The sequence below is a fragment of the Lissotriton helveticus genome, chromosome 4_1, assembly GCF_964261635.1.
Source record: "Lissotriton helveticus chromosome 4_1, aLisHel1.1, whole genome shotgun sequence".
Taxonomy (NCBI): Eukaryota; Metazoa; Chordata; class Amphibia; order Caudata; family Salamandridae; genus Lissotriton; species Lissotriton helveticus.
Window position 1 is genome coordinate 745,281,370 of NC_136063.1, and position 14,440 is coordinate 745,295,809.

The following is a 14,440-nucleotide window of genomic DNA, read 5'->3' on the forward strand; positions in this document are numbered from 1 at the left end:
TGACACTTCTTGGGAAGTCATCAGGTTCAATGGTCACATGCCGTCTTAACATTGGGGTTAAAGATCATGGAACATAACTTTCTGAAAGGTTACAGGGTGGAATTTCATCTCCCTTACCCCTAGCATTTGAGTCAACTCCAATGATAAGGATGACATGAAGCAAGAGTGGGGAAAGAGATCAGGTAAGGAAATTGCAGTTTGTGCTTCTGTTGTCTCATAGGCAGGGTAGGAAGAACACAATTCCCAGACAGCAATTGGAGAATGGGCCACAATGTAGAACAGCTCCCTTTGGGCAGGGCAGACACGCCCTCCAAACAAGTCAATGGTGCAGGTCCATGACAACATTAGTCTTTTAACCCCTTGCATGCGTGGTGAATTTTCGCGCTGTGTGTCCGTTTTAAACAGTGGGCGGGATCATGACGGCCCCCAGTCGTCATCAGCACATGCCCACCGTGATGCATGACGGCCGGGGACCGTCATCAGCATGGAAGGGGTTAACCAAGGCCAAAAAGTTAAACAGAATGCCTGGTATGCTCATGTATGTTCCCTATTTACCATGCATGAGGCATACAGGGCCATTTTGTGATCCTCTATTGCGTTTCTACCTAATACCTGGACTCTACCCGATGAATATTCGAGGCTTATTTGTCTTCTGTTTTTCAGAGAGAATATGCGGTGCGTTACAGTTAACTCTCCTGGAACTTACTCCACCCAGCCAGAGATCTTGATTGTTCATATCATCCCCTGCTTAGTTGAATGTGGCTTGGAGAAAAGGGGGGATTATGGTCACCAAGCTGTTGATGTTGTGATCCTGATAAATGCAAAATATGTCTAAGAAGCTTCCCTAACTGGTAATAAGCAGTGCTGACTAGGTGAACAGGATTGACAGTTTAAATCCAGACACGGCTATGACAAAATATATACTCCTATTCCTTTAATCGTCAGCTTCAGGTGCAGTGTCAAAGAAGTAGGGAGTCTGAAGATCAATTAAAGGATTAGGACCTGATATCTGAAAAGGATCGTTCCTTCCACATGTCCAGGATCAGAGACGTTATTGATGAGTTTTACTACTAAAAGATGCCTTTTACGGTGAATGAGGGATGACCTTTCTGGTAAGAAAAAAATCCAAAATAGTGTCTGTAAAAGCATGTTTTCTGTCTTGCATTGCTAATGTCAAAAGGCAGCCACTGTCACAGTGTGCAATGCAAATAAGCTTTCAAAAGTCGAGCTCAGAATGCTTTTGCCTTTCATGCTACATCAAAGTTCTAGGGATGGCTGATTACATGTTTGGCAGAGCTTCAGAATTCATGTTTATGTAAATAGGAATTCATGTTTATGCAAATAAGAAATGTAATCACCAGAACACAACATCATTGCACCAAAATAGACCAGGAGTGTCTGTGGGTGTCTTTGTGAGCGCACGTGTGCACGTGCAACTGTGAACCTGACTCAGCCCCTTGCTTTGAAAACACAACCTCCATACACTGAGTTACTTGACTCACTTAATATGTGAGGAATAACTGGTGGTCAAGCCTGGAAAAGGTCCGGAGTAAAAAAAAAAATCAATTTTCTTTCCAAATGATACTCCATCAGCCAATTGCAAGTACATGAGTACCTAAAACTTTAGGGAGGATTCAATCTGTCCGATGGACCCACCAGGGTGTGAGCTCTGTGCACTGATGCACCTCTCCTTTCACAAATATCACCATCACACACCAGCTCCAAATGTTCATCTTTTTACTAATCGGCAAAACAATCTCGTGTATAACAGTACCAGTACTGGGAACACGTGCTGGCCCTTTAAAGAACCCCAATTCACAGACGGCAAAACACCAGGGAATGACAATTACTTCCTGTAATACGTGTTAGGAGAATCTCATCGCAGCAGGACTAGAAATACTGAAGTTTTTTGGATAATAACATCTGCTGTTGAAATCAGCAGGATAAGTCATATTATTATGGTTGCTTCACAAGATTTAGCTTCTAGTTCTGACAAGTTCCAACTTGCATGCAGATGTTAAAAAAAACGTTTAAGTTGAGACATAAATGCAGCTCGAACTGGTGCACCACGAGAAGTTCTCACAGTTTGAAAAATTTATTTTTCTGACTCATAATTCCATACTAAACATTGACATATAGATAACAGTGCCCCCTCACCTAAATCAGTAGACTGATTTCTAAATTGTCTTAGTCTCCACATTTGTATACGAACTCTGCTTTATAATTCCTTAAAATCATCTATATCATATGTCAGGCTATTCAAAGAGAAAATAGATGCACCAAAGCCCTACAAAATGTATCACAATACAATAATCTCAATTTTACTGCAATGTTTATAGGGTTTAGGGCGCTCTAAACCTGCTCAGATGATTATTGATAGTGGATAATTATTTTTAGTCATGACATTTAACGCAACTATGAACCTGTGCCTTAATGTTTAGAGTGTGTATTGGCAGTGATCCCCTGAACATTTCCTCCTCGTCAGCCCTCCCCGTCCCAGTCCTAACTACATGAGCATAGCTCCTCCTAGCAGAAACTCCCAAGCAACTTGAAACCCATCCCTTCCCTCCAGGCCTTACCCATACCCTGATGCATATAACCCAGTGACCTGCCAATCAACAACCTGTTTGTTTTTTCTGCGGAATCACTTCCGAGCAGACTTCGTCGAGGGGGGCGCTGGAATTGGCCTCCTATCTGGTAAGTGTGAAACGGGATGCTAAGCGCCCGTTTTTAACCCCTATTGTGCCTGATTTACCTTATGGGCATTTGCTTTGAGTCCTGCTGTAGCAGGACCGTGGGGTTTGGGGTCCGGACTGCCTTGTGTGGGGCGGTGACTCCCTGCTGCGGCCTCCCCTTTTCCGGTTCGTTCCCTGCTCTAGCAGGAACACCCGGGGAGGGAGGGGAGGTGTGTGGGGCGCGGCAGGTTTTCAGTGCACCGAGGTCGTGCCGGTTTGGCTTCTCTGTCCCTTTAGATGCTGTCTCAGGGCTCATTTCATTCGAGTCCGTGTTTTACCCCTTTGTTTCTTCCTGCAATCCTTGGTGGAGTCTGGGGTTGCGGGGAGGGGGGGGCTGCCTTTGTTTGTTCAGAGGGGGCTCGATGTGTGGAGGTTCAGTCCTGTTTTAGCGGTTATTTTCCTGGTTTGGGGTTCTCTTCCCAGCGTTTATGTTGTTCGAGCTCCCTCTACTGGCAGTCCAATTTACTTTATTACCGTTTTTTTGTGTTTCTAGGGGGAATTGCATGGGGCTTGTTGTCAGGTCTTGACCTCTTGCTGATCTGCTTTTGGGGGTCCTGTGGAGTTTTTTCCTGTCCTCGACCAGTCTCTGCTGTCTGTGGTGGTCATGTAGGGTTTAGAAGGCTATACTCTCCTGCGGTTCTGCTGGGGCTTTGGGGAGTTCTTACCTCTGGGTTCACTGGTTCCTGGGGCAGGGTCTTCTGGGTTCCTTCGTGTCCTTACAGTTGGGCCCTGTTCAGTCTTTTCCTTTTGTAGGTTGGTAGTTTTCTCTGATTGGACCGTTTGGAGGCCAGCCTTCGGTCCTGTTTGGGGATTGGCTATGATTTGCATTCCCTGGTTGGCCCTTGGGGATTTTTTGCATTGATTGGTCTGGGTATATCTTGGGGTCTGGGTTTCTATTCTCCTATTCACAACATGGAGGGTAGAGGTGCAGACGTACGTGAGCTCGGCTGTGAGGATGTGGAGGTGGTCGCTGGTTCTTCCACTGCTCCTTCCATTGCGCCTTCCATGGCGGATATTCAAAAAAATGATTGAGGCTGCTGTGGCGGTGGCCTTTGTGGCTCGTGATCCCAAGGGGCCTAAGAGACAGAAATTGGATGCCTCGGCGGAGGTAGACCCAGACGTTGACTCTGATGAGGAGGTGAAGGGTCATTTTGTCCAAGGGGCTGGCCTTTGCTGTGTTATGCAGCATGTTCGAGACAATCTGGGATTCCCTGGTCCAGTGGAGGGTGAAGAGTCTGAAGACTTATTCGCTAACCTAAACAAAGATCCATAAAGCCTCCCCATTCATACGTCTGTGAGGAAGGTGCTGGAGGGGGAGTGGAACGATGTTGACAGACATGCCTTTCCCCGGTTTCTGGCTAAGAGGTATCCCTTGCAGGGATTCACAGAGGAGTTTACGGCTGTGGTGAAAGTGGATTCTCTGCTGGCTGGTATGGCGTCTCAGAGCCTGGTGGTGTCTGAGGATGCGGTGCCTTCTGATCCTGGGGACAAGCGTGTTGAGGGGGCCTTGAAGCGGTCCTTTGCAGCCTCCAATCTGGCAGTTCGGTCTGCAGCTTACACCAGCTATCTTGTTCAGTCGCTTCTTAAGGACTGTCAGGGTATTTCTGCACAGCTCATGCAGGATGAGGATCCCTCTGAGTCTTTGTCCCTGTTGGAACAACAGTTGCGTTTCATGACAGACTTGTCCTTCGAGTCCCTTAGTGCTGCGGCAGTGGCTGCTGGTGGCTCGGTTGCTGCTAGGAGGCAATTGTGGCTTAAGTCTTGGAAGGCGGAAGCTGCGCAGAAGGCGGCCGTGATTAAGATTCCCTTCACGAGCTCTAAGCTGTTTGGGGAGCCATTGGAGGCTTTGATTAAAAAGACAGCTGAGGACAAGAAATTGTTGGCTCCGGTCCGCTCTTCTCAGAAAGGGAAGTTTGCGGGTTATAAGTGGGCTTTTGGGCAGGTGTTTCAATCTAAGATGGCAGCTTAGCCCTTTCATGGTAGGGGACATGGCCGGGGTGTCCCTTCCTTCCACAAGTCCCGGGGTCAATAGGGTGCTTCCTCTTCTGCAGGTCCCGCCAAGTCGTGACTATGTGATGAATTCCTTGAAGGTGCCGGTTTGGGGTCGCCTCACCTCTTTTTTACCAGTCTGGGAGGAGTTTGTTCGGGATCTGTGGGTCCTGCAGGTGGTACGGCTGGGCTACAGAATAGAATTTTGGACTCCTCCGGTGGATGTGTTCAAGGCTACCCCTGTTCCCAGGTCTCAGGCAAGATGTCATGCTCTATTGGACGGATTTGGGACTTGGTGTCAAAGGGGGCTGTGGTGAGGGTGCCTGTGAATCAACAGGGTCGGGGGTTTACTCAATCCTGTTTTTGATCCAGAAGCCAAATGGGGACTTCTGTCCGGTCCTGGATCTGAAGGTGGTGAACTTGTGTATCCCTCATCGGTCCTTCAAAATGGTGACTCTACAGTTGATTCTTCCCTTCCTGTCGGTGGGGGATTTCCTGACTTCTCTTGATCTATGGGACGCCTATTTTCATGTGCCAGTGCACGCGGATTCACAGAGGTTCCTGCGTTTCTGTGTAGGGGTGGATCACTACCAGTTCCAGGTATTACCGTTTGGCCTGTCTGCCTCTCTGAGGGTGTTTACTAAAGGGATGTATGACATTACAACGCATGCTTTTACATCGCCTGCTTTTACATCGCAGTTTTTACAACGCATGCTGTTACAACGCATAGCGCTTTGGGGTGCTGGATAGTGAATAGTTTAATTTACTATTCCAACTCCAGTCCCCGTGCACACTAGGGAAGATGTTGGATAGTAAATTAAATCTATTCCCTATCCTAGAGCGCCCCCCAGCGCAATGCGTTGTAATGGTTTGCGTTGTAAAAGTTGCGATGTAAAAGCACTGCGTGGTAAAAGTTGCGTTGTAAAGGATGTTTCCCTTACTAAAGTGTTGGCACCCTTGGTGGGTTTGTTGCATGCTCTGGGTATACAGGTTTTCCCTTACTTGGACGATTGGTTGATTTCTTACTCTTCTTTCCTTCAGGCTCAGTCACATTCCTGGGAGGTTTGCAGTCTCCTTCAACGGTTCGGGTGGATTCTGAACTTGGAGAAATCCCATCTTCACCCCACTCAAGAACTGCTGTTCATTGGGGGTGGGGGTGTTCAACACCAGGTTGGGAAAGGCCCCGCATACTGACTCTTGTGCACGAACTGAAAAAGGTGTTGGGGGCTCGGTCTTCCACGGCTCGCCAGTGGTTGCATGTTCAGGGGCTGATGTCAGCTACTGTGATGATTGTTCCTTGGGCCCGTTTTCAGTTATACCCCCTGGTGAATTATCTTCTGGGGCATTGGGATCCGGCCTCTCTGAATTACGAGCTGTTGGTTCCGGGGAGTGTGTCCATCGCCCGGGAGTTGTCCTGGTGCCTGGTGGATCGGAACCTCTTACAGGGCTCGCCCTTTGTGTCCCAAGTGAGGTTGGTCCTGACAACCGACGCCAGTGAACTGGGTTGGGGTGCGGTCTTGGGTCAGGAGTCGGTGCAGGGTCTTTGATCTGTGCCGGAGGCGGAAATGTCCTTGAATTGGCGGGAATTAAAGGCGGTTCAGTTGGCGTTGTCTCATTTTCTGCCTTGGGTCCTCCTGAGGGATTTGATGGTGCAGTCGGACAACACTGTGGTGGTGTGTTATATCAACCGCCTTGGGAGCGCGAGGGTGGCTTCCCTCAGTTTGTTGGCTCAAAGTATCGGCCTGTGGGTGGAGTCTCACTTGTTGTCTCTGAGGGCCTTACATCTAACTGGGATTTTGAACTCGGAGGCAGATCGCTTGAGCAGGGTATTTCCCTCCCTGTCGGACATGTGCCTGTCTCAGGAAGTCTTTGGTTGCCTGATGGCCCGGTTCGGGGTCCCGGTGGTGGACCTGTTTGCAGCCCTGGGGAATGCCTTGAGGGAGACATTTTGTTCTCTGATTCGTTCTGCCGCGGTTTGGAGGGTGGATGCCCTGTCCTTCCGGTGGGAGGGGGGCCTGATGTATGCCTTTCCCCCTATTGCCCTGCTGCCGCGTGTTCTGCTGAAGGTCAAACTGGAACGGGCGTCGGTGATCCTGGTGGCTCCGGATTGGTCCAGGCGGCCTTGGTTCCCTCTGTTATTGAAGTTGGCAGTGGGGCGTTGCTGGAGGTTGCCCGTGGTCCCTTGTCGTTTCCCCCTCTGTCTCGGGAGTGTCTGGTCCACCTGAGACTGGCGGGTTGGCTGTTGAGAGGATGAACCTTGTGGCGTTGGGGTGTTCTCCTTCAGTGGCGGAATTTATTCAGATGTCCAGGCGCCCTTCGACTCTCAAATCCTATGCCCGGCATTGGGTTTCTTCCCGGTCTTGGTGTATGGCGCGTGGGTGGTGTGCGTTGGAGGTGGATACGGTGCTGGTCTTGGACTTTTTGAAGGACAGCTTTGACTAGGGTCTGGCTGTGTCCTCCCTGAGGGCACAGTGGGCTGCTGTTCGGGCCTTTCGGGGTTCGGTCTGTGACCCGGTGTTTCCCCTGGTGTCCCGTTTGTTGCGGAGTTGCTTCCTTCAGAAGCCTGTCATTCGGTCCTTTGCGCCTAGTTGGGATCTGCCTCTGGTTTTGGGGGCTTTGCAGGGGGCTCCCTTTGAGCCTCTGCTGGAGGTGTCTTTGAGGTTTCTGACGATCAAGGTGCTGTTCTTTGTGGATATTACGTCGGCTAGGCGGATTGGGGAGTTGGGCTCCTTGCTTTGTTCGGCCCCTTTTTTACGTTTTTTTCCTGATCGGGTGGTACTGCGGCCTGATCCTTCCTTTGTTCCCAAGGTCCCTTCCTCTTTTCACTGCTCTGCGGATCTGGTTTTGCCTGTTTTTTGTCCTGATCCTCTTTCAGAGGTTGAGGTGCGGCTGCACTGTTTGGACGTTCGGAGGGCTCTAGAGATCTATTTGATGCGTACTGAGCTGTTCCGTAAGGTGGAATCCCTTTTTGTGACCTTTGGACTGGCTGGTCAGGGTCTTAAGCCTTCTGGGGCTACCCTCAGTCGTTGGCTGCGATGGGCTGTGGGTGCTGCGTATGAGGCCTGTGGTGTGTTGGCTCCAGGGTCTGTTCAGGGTAGATCGACTCAGGGGTGGCGGCTTCCTGGGCTTGTTTTCAGGGGGCTTCCATGGCTGAAATCTGCAGGGCTGCTACCTGGAGTTCTTCACACACCTTTATGTCCCATTATCGTTTGGTGGTTGGGGGGACTGATTCTGCTGGGTTTGTGGACGCTGCGTTGCGTTCTACTCCGGTGGTGTGACTTTTATGTGCTTTATTAAAGTCTGCTTTTTGCTACTGAGTGAAGCCGATTATTGCTTTGGTATCTGCTCATGTAGTTAGGACTGGGACTGGGAGGGCTGACGAGGAGGTAATGACCGGTTACTCACCAGTAATATTCATTACTCTGAGTTGTAGCCCTCCCCGTCCCAGTCCAGGTTCCCATCCCTCCTCCCTGTTTCGGCTTCTTGTGCTTGTTAAGTACAGGTTGTTGATTGGCAGGTCACTGGGTTATATGCCTCAGGGTATGGGTGTGGCCTGGAGGGAAGGGATGGGTTTCAAGTTGCATGGGAGTTTCTGGTGGGAGGAGCTATGCTCATGTAGTTAGGACTGGGACGGGGAGGGCTACGACTCGGAGTAATGAATATTACCGGTGAGTAACCGGTCATTACCAGCCGGGATGTACTCATGATGGGAGGCAGCGTGCACCGCTCAGGGGTCACATAAGGCCAGGGGTTTGTATACACTCCTTAAGAAAGCATGTTTTCTGTCAGCTGTTGCAGGCAGAATGTTGGTATTAAACCTGTCTCTGGTTTACCAGATCACCAGATCATCGGGTGTGCCGGAGAGGCAGTTAACTGCATCCCCCAAAGTACTGGATAGAAGTGTGGACCTGACCCAAAACGAGAACAATCAGCAGTGCTTTCTTGTTTAATTTTTTTGGGTTGATTTTGTCAGTACATCTACCGTAACTGGAAAAGGCTGGAAAGTAAATTTTGTCTATTCCGATTTTTTTTTTTAGCAAGGGCTGGCTGTATATCATCAATAACGGGTTCTAACCTATATTGCAGTTTTAACTCTAAGAAGGTTGCAGTCAATACACCAATCGCGGAACTCCCCTATAATGATGTAAGACTGTATTCCTTGTAATTCTTTGACAGGGCCTTCCTAGGTGTTGACGGGCACCTATCTTCGTCAATAGCCCATAGATCACCCATCCCCATAGCAATTAGAGTTTTTAATATGGGCCAACCATGAAATTTTACTTGCTCCCTGTAAATTTACCACTTCCCTCAATTCCTCTCTAAAGACAGATAATTCTGGGGTGCTCCATAGGTGTCACCTGGGTAACATTATGTGTTTATGGGGTAATAGGGTGGGAATTATTTAAGTAAATACTAATTACATTGTATTTGTATTTACTAATAATTTTTTTGTTAATTGATTACTAATATGATATTTATTTTACAAACATTCTTTAATTGATAAGTATGTTAATTTAACCCCTACGCTATCCTACATTTTCCACACTGTTACACTCACTGGAGTTGGAATAGTAATTTTAACCCCTAAGCTATCCAAAAGTTTCCCTACTGTTGCACTCATTGGAGTGGGAATAGTAATTTTAACACCTACGTTATCCAACACTTTCCCTACTGTTGCACTGACGGGATTGGGAATAGGAAATTTTACCCCTACACTATCCAACACTTTCCCTACTGTTGTATTCACTGGAGTGGGAATAGTCATTTTTACCATCGCGCTATCCAACACTTTCCCTACTGTTGCGCTCACTGGAGTGGGAATAGTAATTTCTACCCCTATGCTATCCAACACTCTCCCTACTGATGCACTCACTGGAGTGGGAATAGTAATTTTTACCCCTACGCTATCCATCACTTCCCCTACTGTTATACTCCCTGGAGTGGGAATGGTAATTTTAACCCTTACGCTATTCAACATTTTCCCTATGGTTGCACTGTTTGGAGTTGGAATAGTGATTGTATTCCCTTCGCTATCTAATTTTTTCGTATTATTTTAGCTAATGTAATATATAATTAATTTAAAAAAGTTTAAATATAGTTTTTTTTATTTGTTACATATATTTATGTATTTTTTTATTTATATTATTGTTTTATGCATATAGATATATTTAGAATTTATAAGAAATTTTTAACAATTTATAAGTTATTAAAATAATTATTAAAACATATTATTAAGTAAGTAGATATACTATATATTATATGTTTAATGTATTTTTAAATAATATATAGATATTACTTATCATTTTTAAACATTTTAAAATATGTTTATCTATGTTTATTTTAATTATATGTATTATTTAGTTTATTTTACATTATTTTTTAACTTAAAAAAAAACAATATTTTTGACATCTATATATTTTTTCTCGATATTTTTGTACTTACCATAATGTAGATAGGATGTCGATATTCTTGACTTCGATATTCTTGCTGCGATATTCCTGTTGGTCGATATTTTGACGTTCGATATTCTGTCAATGATTTGTGTATTTTATATACTTGCCTGTATTCATTATTTTAGAGAACTCACGCTTTATTGAGGATTGTACAACTTTCACTTCATTGAAATGAAATCGCCTATGTATATTTAGCTCTCAGCCTACTTATGCCACCACCGGACCTATGTATTTTATAATATCATCGAAACTCTTAATTTAAAACTTGGTTTGAGCATCCCAAAAATAATTTTGAATGTATTTATAACTCTGTGACCCCAACCCTCCCCTGCAAGACTCGCAAAGCCTGCACATAAGGGAAAGGAATCTACAGGACTGAACTAATTTATTGTCTATGCCGCATCTCACTAATTTTATCTGTTTTTAATGCCCTGTTCGTAAAAATCATATTTGATAGTTTTAGTAAGATATAATATACCACAACTCCTCTGGTACGAACGAATTGAAATGAAGTAAGTGAGATTTTATTTGAATCTTTTGTAACAATTTTTATTAATTGACACAATAAACATCAACTGAGCATTGTTTTAGCACGATGGTAAAAATCTACCTTCCTTTTACTCTTTTAGTGCTTATAATCATTTATATCTGTTACTGTCAATGGCTTTTTCAGCACACCTATTTTACACTAGAATGACGCTGGTTCAATAAATGCTTATTGGAAAACGTCCCCTCCGTTTATTCTGTGTATCTCTCTGAGACAAAGTGAGCACGAGTGATTGAACGAAAAGTAGGACACTGTTTCCAAGATTCTGAGGGATCAGGGTTGTCATGTTCGATAGTTGCCAAGATCTATTCTCTCCTTGGCAAGAGGAATTTCTATTGGTACTGTGAGCTAGCTGGTTATACAGGCTGATATATTCGGTAGGAGTGTCCAGACTCAGTCTGACTCCAATCCTACAGTATATGTGGTCTAAACTTGCAGTTCCTATATAGGTTTCATAGGAACTACAAGACAAAACATTCAATGACTAAAAGCAAAATACACAAACAATTAATTTGTCATTTTATGACTCTACATGGCATTCAAAGACACAGAACAACAATTCAAAGACAGTAATATGTCGGCATTTTTACCCCAAGTTGATGTTTTCCTAAGGTCATAATAAGGACTATATCAAAGATGCTAGTTGATAAAACAGAAAAAATATACAAACTCCTTAATAGGAAAAACAAATTAGAACATGGAGTCGTTTCTTATCTAAAAGGCTTACCTTAGAATAAAATTAGTAAATAATATTCTATACAGAGTCAGATCAAGGGGCCAGTGATAACCCAAAATTATTTCATCACAAAAAATCAATTACTGATAAAAAAAGAAGCGTCATTTTCAGAAGTGTTGTAGGCACACTTTAAAAAACATGTAATTTAAGATAGGTTAAGGAGAAATTAAACATAATAATGTTCTAGGCATCACCGTTTCTGAAATAAATAGTGTGCAAGCATCATGAAATATATAACCTAAGCATGCAGCCTATGGCATAGTAAGGAATACTCCTTTCAGCAAGTGTACTTACAGAGGTTGAATAAAGAAATGGTCGCCCCTGTGGGTTGGAGTTTCTCAAAATCGATGATTGTATTGAGATATTGAATAATTATATAATGTGTAGCAAATGGGTTCCGCCTATTTAGTCCACGAGGATTATTAATTTATGACTACCTTTCTTTGAATTTTTAATGAGTATCACTACCTAAGTCTCACTCACCGTTAATTCATAGGGCCCGATTCACAGACCTAACTTAAGACAAAATCCTAAACCTACTACCATTTTGGTATTCACTGAAGGCACTTACTGATTTTGGTATTCACAGAAGGCACTTACTCACTTTGGTATTCACAGAAGGCACTTACTCATCAATGAGAAAGTGCCTTCTGTGAATACCAAAATGAGTAAGTTACTCAAAATGAGTAAGTTACGCATTTTGGTATTCACAGAAGGCACTTACTCATCAATGAGTAAGTGCCTTCTGTGAATACCAAAATGAGTAAGTGACTTCTGTGAATACCGAAATGAGTAAGCGCCTTCTGTTAATACAAAATGAGTAAGTGCCTTCTGTGAATATCAAAATGGTAGTAAGTTTAGGATTTTGTCTTAAGTTAGCTCTGTGAATCGGGCCCACAGTAATAGGACTCAGTCTGTTTTCCACCAGTCTCTGCTTTTTAAGGTCAGGTCACTGCTTCACAATTAGGGTAAGAGGCACTGAACAAGTTACACATGCACACATGTGCACTCGCAGACTGCGCATGTGCATGGGCAGCATGTATAACACAACCATTGTGCTTACGTAGGCCTACTGGGTAGAGCAAGGTATCAAATTGGGCTAACACACGCACACTGAGTTTGAATTTGTAGTTCTCTATAACACACATCTTATGGGACTTCAAAAATCATCATATTCCTCTGGCTCAGGTCAAAATCAGGCCTCGCTCCATCCTACTCAGCCAAGTTAATTACTCTGCTCCCCAGCAGAGGGAACATCGACTGCCCTAGACAAAAGAAGCTATTTTCAGTGATTAATTTAGCTCCAAGGAAAGGAAGCCATGGGGAAGAAATCTGCATTTCATAATTAGCCTGTCATGCTGCACCTGAGTCGGGGCATCCTGGGCCCACTAGAAAAAAAGGGTGAGTGCCAGACCTCTGAAACCAACCCAGTAGGGCTACCCTTTGAGATTTTGATGGGAAGGGATCAGGCGGTGACGTGAGACGGAATTGTAGTTGAGCTCTCAGAGGAGCTCTTCCCAAAGAAAACTCAAAGGGGCACATGCATGAAGCATTTTTGTATTCGCAAGTGGGCTGATTCTCAGAATCGGCCCGTTTGAGGATACAAAAAAGGCTTTTCACATGCATCAAACCCAAATTGCAATTCAGTAACCTGTCACCGAATCACAAATTGGGTTTTGCGATTCGGTATTTGGTAGGGACGTATTAAGGGCATCCCTTCCAAATACCAAATCCTAACAGTAAGCATAAATGTTTTGTGACCGTGAATGCAGTCGCAAAACATTCGCATATTACCCCTACTTAAAGTAGGTGGTAACCCATTCGCAAATGGGAAGGGGTCCCTGGACCAGTGCCTGTTCTTAAAAAATTAAATGAAAACTTTTCATTTGACTTTTTGTAAAGCATCTTGTTTTCCTTCAAGGAACACTGACTGCTTTACAAAAAAAGATTGCATTATTTAAAAACAATCACAGACAAGGTAGTCTGCGCAACTCAGCAGGCCACCATCCCTGCGAATTTTGTGATTCCTAAGGGGTCGCAAAGTGCAATCCACCTCAATAATATTAATGAGATAGTGCGATTTGAACCCCCCAGGAATCGCAATCTGAAACTCTTTGAGTTTCATGAATTGTAAATTGTGATTACCTATTTGCGATTCTCAGGAATTTTGAATTAGGTATTTGCAATGTACAATATTGATGCATGCGCCCCAAAGTCACCATGTTAGAATGTCCTTGAATGCAGTGCAGGCAGTGTTCTCTCAAAGCTGCTCGCATGCGCTTGCGCGCACCTCAGTGCCCCCGAGCGCGCAGTGCTGTGCCTGTGGCGCGCACACACATCTCAGAGATCATTCGTGCCCTCGATGCAGCGCGAGAATGGGCATTTCGAATTTGCCAAGGAGGAAGCACTTGCTAAATTTCTTTTGTTTTCTAGAGTGTGACTGTGGGGCTCACTGAGAACTTTTGTTTAACGTATTCGTGTTAATTGCAGAGCACGAACTCCGATTAACAGAAATGCTCTAAACAAAAGCACACGATCTGCCCATAGCCACACTTTAGAAAACAAAAGAAATGCAGCACCAAACACAGTGTGCGCTTTTAGAATTACCTAAAGGCACACGCTGTGTTTGTAGAGTTGCTGCGTTTCTTCTCTTAATAGAGCTTGGCTGCGGGGTGATTGTGTCCCTTTTTTAAAGTTTTCATGTTAATTGCAGCTCATTAAGGGCACTGCCATTAACATGAAAACGTTAACAGAGGTGCACACCCCGCAGCTGCCCTCTATTAAGAGAAGAAATGCAGCAACTCTACAAACGGGGTATTTGCTTATGCTGAACCCTCCGGTATGTGTGCTGTGCGCTACAGCATCTGAGCTCTACCCTTGGGTTCAAGGAGGAACATTCACCATAGGAATACCACAGTATACATACACTGAAACTAAAGTACACAGTGCAGCTCTTAAAGGGCCAGTATAGCGATGTAC